The sequence below is a fragment of the Odocoileus virginianus genome, chromosome 18 (genome assembly GCF_023699985.2).
Source record: "Odocoileus virginianus isolate 20LAN1187 ecotype Illinois chromosome 18, Ovbor_1.2, whole genome shotgun sequence".
Lineage (NCBI taxonomy): Eukaryota > Metazoa > Chordata > Mammalia > Artiodactyla > Cervidae > Odocoileus > Odocoileus virginianus.
The window spans coordinates 21,380,237-21,392,739 of record NC_069691.1 but is presented as its reverse complement, the minus strand read 5'-3'; the positions used below and the strand labels follow the sequence as shown (position 1 = coordinate 21,392,739).

At 38.5% G+C, this 12,503-nt stretch overlaps 1 protein-coding gene across 5 annotated transcripts in view; it reads left to right on the top strand.

Annotated features, from left to right (window-relative positions):
• GLIS3 (GLIS family zinc finger 3) overlaps window positions 1-12,503 on the top strand; it is a 540,750-nt gene that overhangs the window by 64,322 nt on the left and 463,925 nt on the right. The window lies entirely within an intron of this gene.

The following is a 12,503-nucleotide window of genomic DNA, read 5'->3' as shown; positions in this document are numbered from 1 at the left end:
CGCGTTTACATTTTTATAGGGCTCGACAAAATGTCAGCACTGTTTGGAAAATGTCTCAGTCTCAGGGACTTTGTCCTGCGCAAGACTCCAGTCCCTATAAATGACCCTGTGTGTATTTTGAAGTCGCCCGAGGCCGCTTTCTGGAAAGCGTGAGTGAGCAGCCGGCTTTCTCCTAAACACACCTTGCCTGGAGCGACACTTCCAACTTACTCACTGGAGCCGACAAGTCACTTCGGTGATGAGGAAGTCACCCAAGTGTCTGGAAAACTTGGCCCTGACGGATTTGTCATCCTATGGATGATTCAATTAGGTACCTGTAGGGAGAAACTTTCTGAAAGGTCGTCTCTGGTTTCCCGGGTCGCACCCTCCACTTCTTGAGGGGGGGGGGGGTGTCTAAGAGGCAAGAAGTGAAAGAACAAGGATTTTTAGGACGCTAGCGCGGTGCGGGCTCTGGGCCACGCAGGGCGTTCGGCGCGGGGACGTGCGCTCCCGGGAGCGGCGAGCAGGGCTGCGGCTGCCTCCGAATCCCGGCTTGGGCCGGGCAGCGCGCTGGTTTCTGCCTCCTGGGCTCCGCAGCCGCCGACCATCGGCGGCGCGCATTCGGTCCCGACTTACTCGGGACTGGGTTGCACAACAGGAAGCCTGAACGAGTTTGTTTTGTTTTGCTGCGCTCGCTTGCGGACAAGGCCGAGGGTTAGGGGCAGAGCGGCCAAGGAGTAACGGGGTCGCAGCAGCGCATCCCAAGCAGGTCTCTGTCGCCTCGGCCCCGGACCCGCCCCTCGCTCCACGCCTGAGAGCCCAGGGGCGCGGGCCTTGAAACCCCGCGGGCCAAGATGGGGGGCGGCGAGGGTCAGGAACTGATAAAGGCTGCCGTCTCCTGCTCTGCCTCACGCGCTTCTTCGCTCGGCAGGTCCCTGGCACCCTCCCCCCACCACCCGCTTGATATTCCTCATCCTCTTACTGTTCTTTCCTGGGCGCATCATCTGGGCCCTTATCCCAGCAGCATCTAAATCCAGGGCAGAGGTGGAGGGTACTTCCGGAAATTCGAGGACTTGCGGCCCCCTCGTACACAGAAGAGGGATTTGTACTCTTCCCCACCTACTTCCAGGACTTAGCATCTCTCCTGAGTTTGGGCCTGGGGCTCCGGAGTTTGAGGAGAGGAATGTTCTGCAGCTCCCCCCAGTGGACCAGTTCCCTTTAGGTTGTGGAAGGAGGGAATCGCAAGTAAAGATCACAAGGCTAGATGGGGATCTTGGTGATCACCTACAGATGAGGAAACTGAGGCCAAGAGACTTTCAGGAGTTTTGCCCCAGACCTCAGAGCCAGTTGTCACAGTCGCAGGGCAAGCACTCAAGTTTCCCAGTTCAGAGAGCATTTCTTGGCCTGAAGGTGAACTCAAGACAAATGCAGTCTCATTCTGCCCGCTCTGAAAGCTTTGATGAGTCATGATTTCTGCCTTGGGAGTTAGCCAGACGTCTGTTTCCCTCTCTGCAGCATTTCCCATTGGACCCCCTTTTTTACATAAATGGGAAAACTTTTTTTTTTTTTAAAGATTGATTTGTGTTGGTTTAAATTTTTTCATTCCTTCTTTTCTTCCTCCTCCAAGTTTTCTTAAGGTGAAGTGTGAAACAGGTGCAACCTGCAAAAGTTTTTAGAAAAAAGATCTGCCACAATGAATATTTGAAGCCGTTTAGAAACAGGAGTGTGTCATATTACATGTTATATTTGCAGTTGGGAGCTGTTGAAGTTTAAGGATCACCTTTGAATACATTACAATTTTCATATGTTTTCACTAGTCGTCTTTGTAGCCAGACTAGCACTAACATTACCTTGAAAAGGAAGAATGGGGGATTTCTTTTCCCGTCACTTTCAAATTCCTTTCCTTGTTGGTAGCTGAAGTCCTTTCCTTTGTTGTTAGAGGACTCAGTAATCTTTCAGTGTGAATAGCTAATCTAATTGTTGCTCTAACTCCCTCTCCTCTTGGTTCACATTAAGCCAGTTTTAGAGAGCATCTTGTGGCTGGTCCCTGATCTCATCCAAGTTCCTTAATAGTAGTGGGTTTGTCAGATATTGAGTACTTAGGGTCAGACGATGTTCTTGGGAGGAAGTGATATGATTCTGAATAGAAAAAGCAACTTTTTTTTTTTTGGATGGACTCCAGGGTCCACCTAGCAGGTGACATTCCTATTAGGCCAAAATAGGCAGGGTGGGTAGGTTAAATAGCAGCAAATTATGTTTTGTACCAGCCTTGCCTTCACTTATATGGCAGAAAGTGGTCTCCATCGTTTCAGAAGATAGCTTAGTGTTCTCCATCTTTTTCTCTCAGTATTCTTTTCTGCTGGTAACTTAATTTGATGACATTCTTTCTAGTGTTGTCTCTCTCATATTGTCATTATTGATTTCAAGTTGGAATGTTAATTTGTAGTTCTTCCAGGATATATAAGGAGTAATTCTTGAGGGAGATAATTCAGTAAGTGCCATCCTATGTACATTCTCTTTCTTGGAGAAATCATTTTCTGTGTTTCAATAATTATTTTCTGTAGACATTATTATAAAGAATGCTGAAATGCAAGACTTGACATGTAACTTTTCTCAAAGTTTAGTTGGGTCATAGGCTCAGGACTGAAAATAAAAACACAAACAAATGGCATATAGGAAATCTGTGCAATAAAACTGTGCTGCCTTATGCTTTCCAGGAGGGTTACATTTCCAGTAAGGTCTTTAAAATGACATTAATACATAGTTTGATTAAACTGAACACAACTGAATAAGTAGCATCTGCATTTCAAGAAATGGAACATTACCAATACCCTAGAAACTTGACTCTGACTCTCTTCTCATTGCTGTCTTCCCCCATCTCGTGCAGCCACTGTGTTCTCCTCAAGTGTAATGACTGCCTTAACTTCTAACACATGGAATAATTTTGCCCATTTTTTATGCGTTATGTAAATGGGATAATTCAATACGCACTCCTGAGTTTGACTTCTTTTGCTGATATAATAGCCTTTTAGTAGGTCAAATAATTTGGACTTCCCTTTAAAGTTTAGGAAACAGTTTGACTTGCAGAAATCAGTTGTTCAGGCATTACTTAATATGGTAGAGTTAAGGAAAAACACCAATGAAACAGAAGCCCTGTTCTCTATCCTGATGACTGTCTGATTAGGGAGACTAAACAGATATGAGTGAAACCATAAAGTGAAGCCAGCTTAGGGTGAGCAAGGAGAATGCTGAGGAGCAACTTCCACCATGACAACCCAATATGCATTTGGCAGTCTCTCTGTTAGGACCAACAACCCCCATGACAAAAAAATGCCTGGTCTCAGTACTGAAGTGACTGTATTTGTTTTGTGGCTTTCAGCTAGGATTTTTCATTGTTCACGAGTATGCCAAGATAAAGACAAGAATAATATGCCTGTTCAGAAGAGTGGGATAGACTTTTTATGCTGCTTTGTTCTAATAGAGAAAGGAATAGACTAAGAGGAATAGACCAGGAAGCACACAACTGTAATTAAACTGGTTCCACAAGACACAGAGCTTAGGGTTTATGGTCACACCTTACTTAGACTATATTTATTCAGGCAATAAATGACAAATATAGGATATGAATATGTAAGTATATAATTATATATTTATTTATATGATAATTTTCAGTATAAATAGGCAGTACAGTATGATAAATACAAGTATAATACATATATGTGCATACATATATATGAAAAGTCAATATATATGACATATGTAGTGTGAAAATATAAATATATAGGTATATCAGATAATTTATATACCTATAAGGACTTGGGAGAACTGGATAAATTATACAGAGTACCAAAACTTAATGAAATTAGAATTTAGACAGGAAGGTGAAACACAGGCAAATAACTATAAGGCAATGTGGAAAGTTATGAATGTTAAAGGAGATGTATGTAGAATGAAATAGTCAACATGTATCACATCGTTCTAGGTGCCAGGCACTGGGCTAAACAAGTAACATGCATCATCTCATTTAATGTTCTGTAATGCTATGAACTAGGTATAATAGTATAATCCTCACCATTTTACAGATCAGTGACAGAGGTAGATTAAGAGAGGATCAGAGAAAGCCAAAGGTGGGGTGGCCCTGGCAGGTGACTAGAATCTGGATTTGGGGGAAGAGAGGGCAGAAGAAAGGAGGAAGGGAAGGACCACTCGGGTGGATTCAAAGACAGTGTATAGAATGAACAGAAACAGGGATCCAACCATGTTCTACTTTGGGAACAGAATCAGGAGACTGAGTTGTAAAACTGAGATAATGAAGGCTCTTAAGTAGCTGAGTGCAGACTTGAAGTAAAGAAAGCTGGTGTGGAGCTAATCTTGTCTGACATGATTTCTTTAGGCCAAGAATGGGAACAACTGCACATTCCTTTGGGTGCACCAAGTCTTGCTGAACTACAGATGAGCAGATAGGATTACAGTGCCAGATCAGACCCTGTTCCAGGCTCCTTGATAAAAAGATCAGACTTTTTCAGTGTTGGTTATTTCTGAAGCTCTGAGCCAGATCCATGAAATTTTGTTTCTAGGCCTGCTGGATACTGTACACAGAAAATTAATCAGATGCTAGGGTTATGTATGATTTCTTGTTATTCCTGTGTGTGAAGAAATGGATTAATGTTTTCCCAACCTTTGCAGTATGACCAATAGATTCCACTTCTGTCTGTAACTGACTGAGTCATTCATGTAGGGCTTTTTTTTTTTTTTTAAATAAATATGTTGTCATATTGGTTAAGGGCCTAGTCATTGTTGTGGACGTTCATACTTCTGCAGTGATGTCAGTGAACATAATTTAACTTGTATTAAACTTCTGTCTACCAACAGCTAAAAATAGTTACACTGGTTACTTTTCAGCAATAACTAACTACACTGAAGGAAAGAAATCACTCAATTATACTTGTGATAGGGATAATTTAATATACTTGAATATTTTGTTTAATGAGTGCTAAATTAAGTTTATTTCTAGAATCTTCCATAGATAGATGTTTATTACTGTTTTGAAAGAACTGTGAGCTTTAGCTTTGCAAAAGCTATTCACATGGCTGAGTAATTATTTATGTACACTAGGTGACCAAGAATGCACTTTAATTTGCCATATTTTACAACCTATGTATCTCCTTGTGTGAAAATGGATTTTTCTTTTTTAAAGAAAAATCTCCAGCCAGTTACTTTTCTTTTATATTTCTGAAGAAGCCTTTGTGTCTCAAACCATGGCCATGTGGTGTTCACTTTTTGCAATTCAGGTAATTAATTCAGTGGTGACATCATTGGGAATGTGTTCATTTTTCCATTTCAAATTCCTTCTCATAGGATCTGATGTTAACTCATATTAAGAACACATTTCAAAAAAACTCAGTTCTCGAGGACAGTTAATTTAAACTTCACCACCGCCCCCCCCTTCACATTGTAAAACTGAAGTTTTATTTCAGGGAAGGTCATCTACCCCTTGCAACAAGGAAGATATAAAATTGTCAGTCATCTTGATCTCTGATTCTGTCAGTCAGTTGGTTAATTGGTATTTGTAGAGCACATTTGATCAATTGATACTAAATAAAAGGCAAAGTGAAAGATAACAGTGGTAGGAGTGTGCGTGTTCATTGCTCAGTCATGTCTGACTCTTTGTGACCCCATGGACTGTAGCCTGCTAGGCTCCTCTGTTTATGGAATTCTCCGGGCAAGAATACTAGAGTGGGTAGCCAGTCCCTTCTCCAGGGGCTCTTCCCGACCCCGGGGTTGAAGTGGGTTCTCTTGCATTGCAGGCAAATTCTTTACCCTCTGAGCCACCAGAGAAGCCCTGGTAGGAATATAGCTTTGTGTTATTTAATCCTTAGTTTTCATAAAGCTAAAAATGTCAAACATTTAGATTTTCTCTTTATTACAGCTATATTATGGGATCTGTTTTACTTTGGCTGTTTAATTCTGTTTCTACAGATTTTCTTGGTAGGTACCTGGGCTGGCAGATAGTCTCAATGCTTTTGTAACAGTAGCTTTTATGTGTTTTTTTGTCTGTAACCCACCAGAAAATATTTATATATATTAATATAATATATTTGATGCACATTGATAGCTTCTGTTTAATTCTAGTCAGTTCTATTTCATTAAAAAATGTTTCTCCATTAAATAATTGATTTCAAGGGCTCACCAGTGGATTTTGACCAATTTGAAAAACAGTACTTTAGAAACAACACTTTGTTAAACATAGATCTGAACTTACAGCCTGTATTCAACTTGGGCCAATGCCTTGGCCAGGGCATGGTGTCTTTCTGAATTTACCTATGTTTGTCTCAAAAATCCTTTTCATTTCAAATTTGTTTCCATTTTGTGTGTGTGTGTTTTTTTTTTTTTTTTTTTTGCAGCTGACTAAGGGAATCCCTAACTATCCCCCTCTATTTTGCTTCTTTTGGTAGGGTCATGTTTTTCTAGAACTTGCTGTACTTGGTGAGTTCATGACTGAGGCAAAGTCGATGAAACACTTGTAGGTAATCACTACTAAAAGTAGTGACATTTAGTAAGTTAGGGGGATATAAGAGTTGCATAGATGCACTGAAGTGTAAAAAGTAGATTCTAAGAAATGTTATTGAACTTCTAATATTGTCCTCCAGCAGTATTTTCCTGAAGGTCTGAACTTCTTCTAGAAATTTATAATCACTAGCATTGTTTGGAAGGTTCTCAAAGCTGCTTCTGATTTTTAAGTTAGGATTAACTAACTACAGAATAAATTCCTGCATTGGATTTGGTCATTTTTTTTCCCTTCTGCTTTCCCCTCCCCTCCCCTCTCCTCCTTTCTGTTCCTCTTCTCCCTTTCCCTTCCTTTTTTTTTTCCTTCAGTATGCTGTTCATATTTACTATCCACAGTTTTAGTATCATAGCCACTTATTTGATTAAAAAGGCACTGCCAGATATTTTACTCCGTAAACTTAGGGGAAGATTATTTTTATTTTTTAGAAAATTTTATATAAAAAGTTAAAATGTGTATCTCTAATTCAGTAGCAAAGAGTTGGAATCATAGATAAAACAATGTCAAGAATTCTATTAAATGGGATCCATAAGTTCATTATATTGTCTTTACTGATTGGTCTTTGGTAGAATGTTTTTGAATTTCTGAAGGGAACACTGATTTGTCTTCATACTTTTAATTGAAGTATGGTGTAACGCAAAGCTAAACATCTTTAATTTTATTTTAATGGTGACTATATTGCTTGAGTAATAGCTAAACATCTTAGTATTCAAAATAAATATGTTAATATTCTTAAATTACCTATATTAGACCTTGGGAGTGCCCCAGTGGCCATGTGATCTATATGTACGAACTACCAGGTGTAACCTCCTTGAGTTTTCACTCCACATCCTAACGACATGAAATTATTCCAGCCCTGTTTTTGTGTGACTTCTGTTGTAAAGTCTGTCAGTCTCACTGTATAAAGTTATGAAACCACAGAAATGATCAGCTATACTTTGTGCTGGTTACTTAATATACTTTCAATTTAGAGAAATGATATTGTACACATCCAGTGCATTTCCTCTATAATATCCTCCAGCTTCACAGGCACATGTTTGCACTTTTCTGTTGTTAAAATTGCAGACAAGAGTAATTTTGATTTATTGGTGACATCTAATATAGCTGTGTTTATATTGTTGCCAATAAAATGACTTACACGATTGGTTTTTGTTTATACAATCTTTTCTGAGGAGTCAGTCACCTGTGTTAGGACAAGGTACATTCTGCTTATTAAAATGAACTCCTGGGATCTAAGAACATTCAGCTCTATCTGTCCTTGATTGAATTGCAAAATGTGCTCTACACTGCAGCCGTGCATGAGAATAACTTATATTATCTATCAATAGGCTTTTCATTTCTATATTCTTCTGCCTACAAAGCTGTAACTAGAGAAACCCATGGGAATAGCATGTGCCTATTAGTGATCAAGGCAGTGATGTTGAAAAGGCAACGTTAATGAAATTATACAATCATTAACCCAAAGGGGAAAAGTAAAAAGAATCAATAAAAGCTCTATTTTAGATGGTTTATATGTATATATAAGAAGTCAGCCCAGGGGCGATTTGTTTGCTGACCAGTGTTTTGTGTCTCATTATCAGTTTTTCTGTTCAGGGTAAGAAATGCTTGTGGCATAAAAGGAATGGAAAATGTAACAAAGGCTAAATGTAGCCTAAGGAAATGAAATGATGTATGAAAATTAATAATTAACTGGCTCATCAGATGAATTATGACTCTAGATGAGTCTATTAATAATATTAAGTAAGAAAGGGCTTTTGGATGTAAATAGACATTATGGAACTCATGTTTTTGGAATTTTCTTGAAGAGATGAGTTAACATTGCTTTCTTTAATCTTTTAACCTACAAGGCATAGCACCTCGAGTGTTGGGTAGAAGGTAGAAGTATGATCTTGTACTTTGATTAAAGTCATAGCTTTTCTAGAAATCTATTGAAATTATCATTAAATGATTTTGTGCCTTGGTTTCCTTAGGAGTTAAGTAATTTCCTCTCTGACCTGACTTACAACAGTGTGTTTTAAGAGTTTTAATGTGGTCGAAAGGAAAGATTTATTAACTTGTGTTGACTCATAGCAGAATGAATAAACATTTTCATTGTTTTAACCAATGGAGTATTAAAAATCTACATGTGTTAATATGTCATATCCAAAGTACACCAAATTTATCCTTCTGGATGTTCCTTGCTTTTTCTGTTTCTACTTTTTTTTTTCTGATGATGCCTGGGTTAGTCATTGAATGGAGGACAGAAGAGAAAGTAATGCTGGAGAACGTAAATTTTTAAAAAGAAAAACGCTGTTCCAGTGGAATCCCACCAGTCAGGTTTTGATAGTGATTAGTTGTGATTTTACTTTCTGGCACAGTATAGGAAATTTTAACTCAGATGTTCATTTTTCAGGGTGAATGTTTTCTTTCAGCACACTGCTGATGTGAAAGCCTCCTATCAGCTTTTGTTTTGATGGAGTTGGTAGAGAGTGCTGTTCTTTTTTTGCTTTCATATCCACCCAGTCCCTTTGATTTAAGTGTTGCAGACATAAAATCTACATATTTGGGCTTCCCTGGTAACTCAGGGTAAAGAATTTGCTTGCCAATGCAGTGGACGTGGGTTTGATCCCTGGTCTGGGAAGATCCCACATGCCTCAGGGTAACTAAGCCTGTGGGCAACAACTACTGGCCCATGATCCAGAGCCTGAGAGCTGCAACTACTGAAGCCCATGAGACCTAGAGGCCCTGCTCTGCAGAGAAGCCACCACAATGAGAAGCCCCCACTCACCGCAACTAGAGAAAGCTCGAGCAATAACCAACACCCAGCACAGCCAAAAACAAACATGTTTTAAAAAACTACACATTTATCCTTCATTATAGTTAATGAGTACTTTCTATAACCTTCCTTTTCTTAATTAGCCGAAAAGACAAAATTTTGAGTGATTATCACCAAATTCTTCATCTTTTGTGGATGAAAAACTGTCCAGAGAAGTTATAAATGGTTTGCCACAAGTAAAACTCGGGTCTCCTAAATTCTCGTTGGGAACGCTGTTCACTCTGACTCAGTGAGGATGGGGCTTTCTTACAAGTTAGTTATTTATTCATTTTTTGTTACCAAGTAGGCTCAAAATTACACATGATCATATGACCTAGCCAAAAAGTACATAAAATACTATATAATGTGAAAAAACAAATTGATTTTTAAGTTCTGGTATCTAATGTTTGAAAAATCTGCTTGTATAATTAATGTGAAAGCTGGATTATTTGGCATATTTTTCACACAGTGTATTTTATTTTTGTCTTGAGGCTGGTTTTTCTCAGCTCACACAACATTGACTTATTGGTTTTTCTTTATGGTATTAATCACTTTACTTTCTGGCTGTTGCTTTTTTAGTAATAAAATTTAAGTACATTTTTTGTTGTTGTTTTTACTTTCACTCTAAAGCTATTTAAAACAGGAGTGTGATTTATAAAAAATAAAAATAAAATAAATATTCAAGCAAGTTTGAGTTCTTATAACTAAGTTCTTAGTGCTTTAATTATTTTTCCTTTTACAAACTCACCTTCTTAATGATCTAGTACTTACTTACATGTTTTTATCCAGATTTTTGATGAGAATTCCTGCTTGTATATGATCTTACTGCCAGAACCAACTCCTTTATTTTTAAAAACCTGGAAATGGGCACAGTCTGCAAATCTGCAGACACTTGTCACTTGGACCATGGTCTTAGTGACTCATATTTCCAGTCATGTTGTATAATTCTTCATTTTCAACAAATTGCCAATACAATATATTTATTTTGCCTTTTTTTTTTTTTGATTGGTGCTGAATAAGTGCTTTCTTGTGCAGGGTTCAAAGTGCTTCAGAAAACACGATTTTATCAATGAGTGGAGAATAGATGGCCAATATCATCTGGCAAAGCACAGAGACATTAAGTGACTCTTGCCCACAATCAACCAATGAATCAACAGACCGGTTGGTAATACACTTGAGTTCTTCTAAATGGGTGCAGCAGAAAAGGCATTGGGATTTTTCCAGCATTAAAAAAAAAAAAAATCTTACAATCAGTCTGATAAAGGGTTATTTCTTATTGTTTCATAAACAAGCTTAAATGATGCAGGTTTGAATAATCTGCATTGCATTTATTTGTCTCTTCTTGGCTACTGTAGTGGAGGGAAAGATAGGAATGAGACCTAGGATTGTTTCTGAGGACTAGATGGCATGTCAGTATTAAATGTGGCAGACTGATAGAATTATTAGTAGAATGGAGACTTGATGAAGTTAAAGAAAGCATTCTAGATTTATATTGTTGGTAACCTTAGAAGTTCCTCAATACATGGACATATACAGTAAGCTTTGCAGAAGGCACAGTGAGTGCTTGGCTTGAAAATTAAATACTACAGATTTCCTCTGCTATCTGAAAGTAGAGTGGTCATAGGAAATCTTTCATCAGCTGAAATGGCATAAAGTTAAGAAGCAATTACCTTAGGATACATGTTGCTAAGGGATGTACAAAAAAATTGAGGAGCTTGATGGTGCCAATCTCACTGCTTGGGATGAGGACAGCCTCTGTAATAGCCCCCTGCAGAACAAATGCTGAATGATGTTTTTGTTTTTCATTTTTTTTTTCTCAAGAGTGAAAATCCCTCCTCAAATTTCTTTTGGTTACTAAAAACAGTTACTTAGATAAGTCTTCTGAAAGTGAAATGGCATAAAGTGAACTTTTGAAAAGCAAGGGATGCCTGTATTTCTGATTTTCTAAAATGATAAAGAAAAAAGAAAACCTCCTTATAAAAATTTACCATGGTTTGATATCCTGTGCTCGATGACTTATGGAACATTCTTTTGGGAGTTGAGTTGGAAATGTTCATCTAAGACATTGAATAGATCATAGAAAAAAGGAGGACTCACACAGTTGAGGATATCTGGCCATTACTACTTTGCACCCAGTCTGTATTTCTTGTTTGTCCACCGTTGGCTTCTTTCCATGACTGTTATGTTTACTAAAAAGAATTAAAATTGTGACTGAGTCTGTCATTTATTTGTAGTAGTGGCACTTAGTCCTTAGTCATGGCATGACATACACTTTGGGGAACTATAGATCAAGGGAGGAAAAAGCCTTTCTTAATGATTTGTAACCAGGGAATACTGACACACAGATGGATGATGATGTCCTGTGGCCACATCATTACTTTTGGTTCTCCCTCTGCCACTTGAGAAAGGGGGTGGTAGGATGGCAGATGGAAGCTTCGTGGAATTACTGTCAGTTTACCGTGCGTGGTACATGGTGAACATACTCACCTTGAGAAGGGTTGTTTTGTCCTTATGCTCTCTGTAAAGCATTTCACACAGCCTTATCCTTTTCTAGGATCTTGCTGAAAGGTGAGAGTATTGTGATGTTGATTATATTTTCATCCCCATAACTCAGGATCAATATAGAACTAAGACTCTAATGCTGCTGTAAATATTTAGATATATGGATATAATGAAACCTTTATGAAATTCCCATGCCTATTTTTAAAACTCTTTTGTTAATCTAGGGACCATGAAAAAATTGCCTGTGAATGTCCTCACTGTCTCATTTTAGAGGTTATATCATCTTTCTGTTTGTTTACTGGAACCTTTGAGCAGTAGTCTAATAGCTCATGAAGGTGATGCATTTGGGTTTCCCAGGATGCACCGTAGCAAATCTGAACTATTACAGACAGATCCTCTATGGAGCAAAGTAAGTTTCATTTTGCAAGCTGGCACCAGTAGATTGGTTATAGTTGCCAAGAGCACTGTATTGAGAATGGTTCAGTGGCAAACAAAACGAAACAATGCAGTGATCCATAATCCATGTCTACCATGAATGCAGGAGGGGAGAGTGCCTGCCAATGAACCATGTATTCGATAAGCATGTTCTACATAAAAGACCGTTTTGCTGAGTGCTTCCTGATATGAATGCTACACAGGTTGAAAACTCATTGTTACTTATTT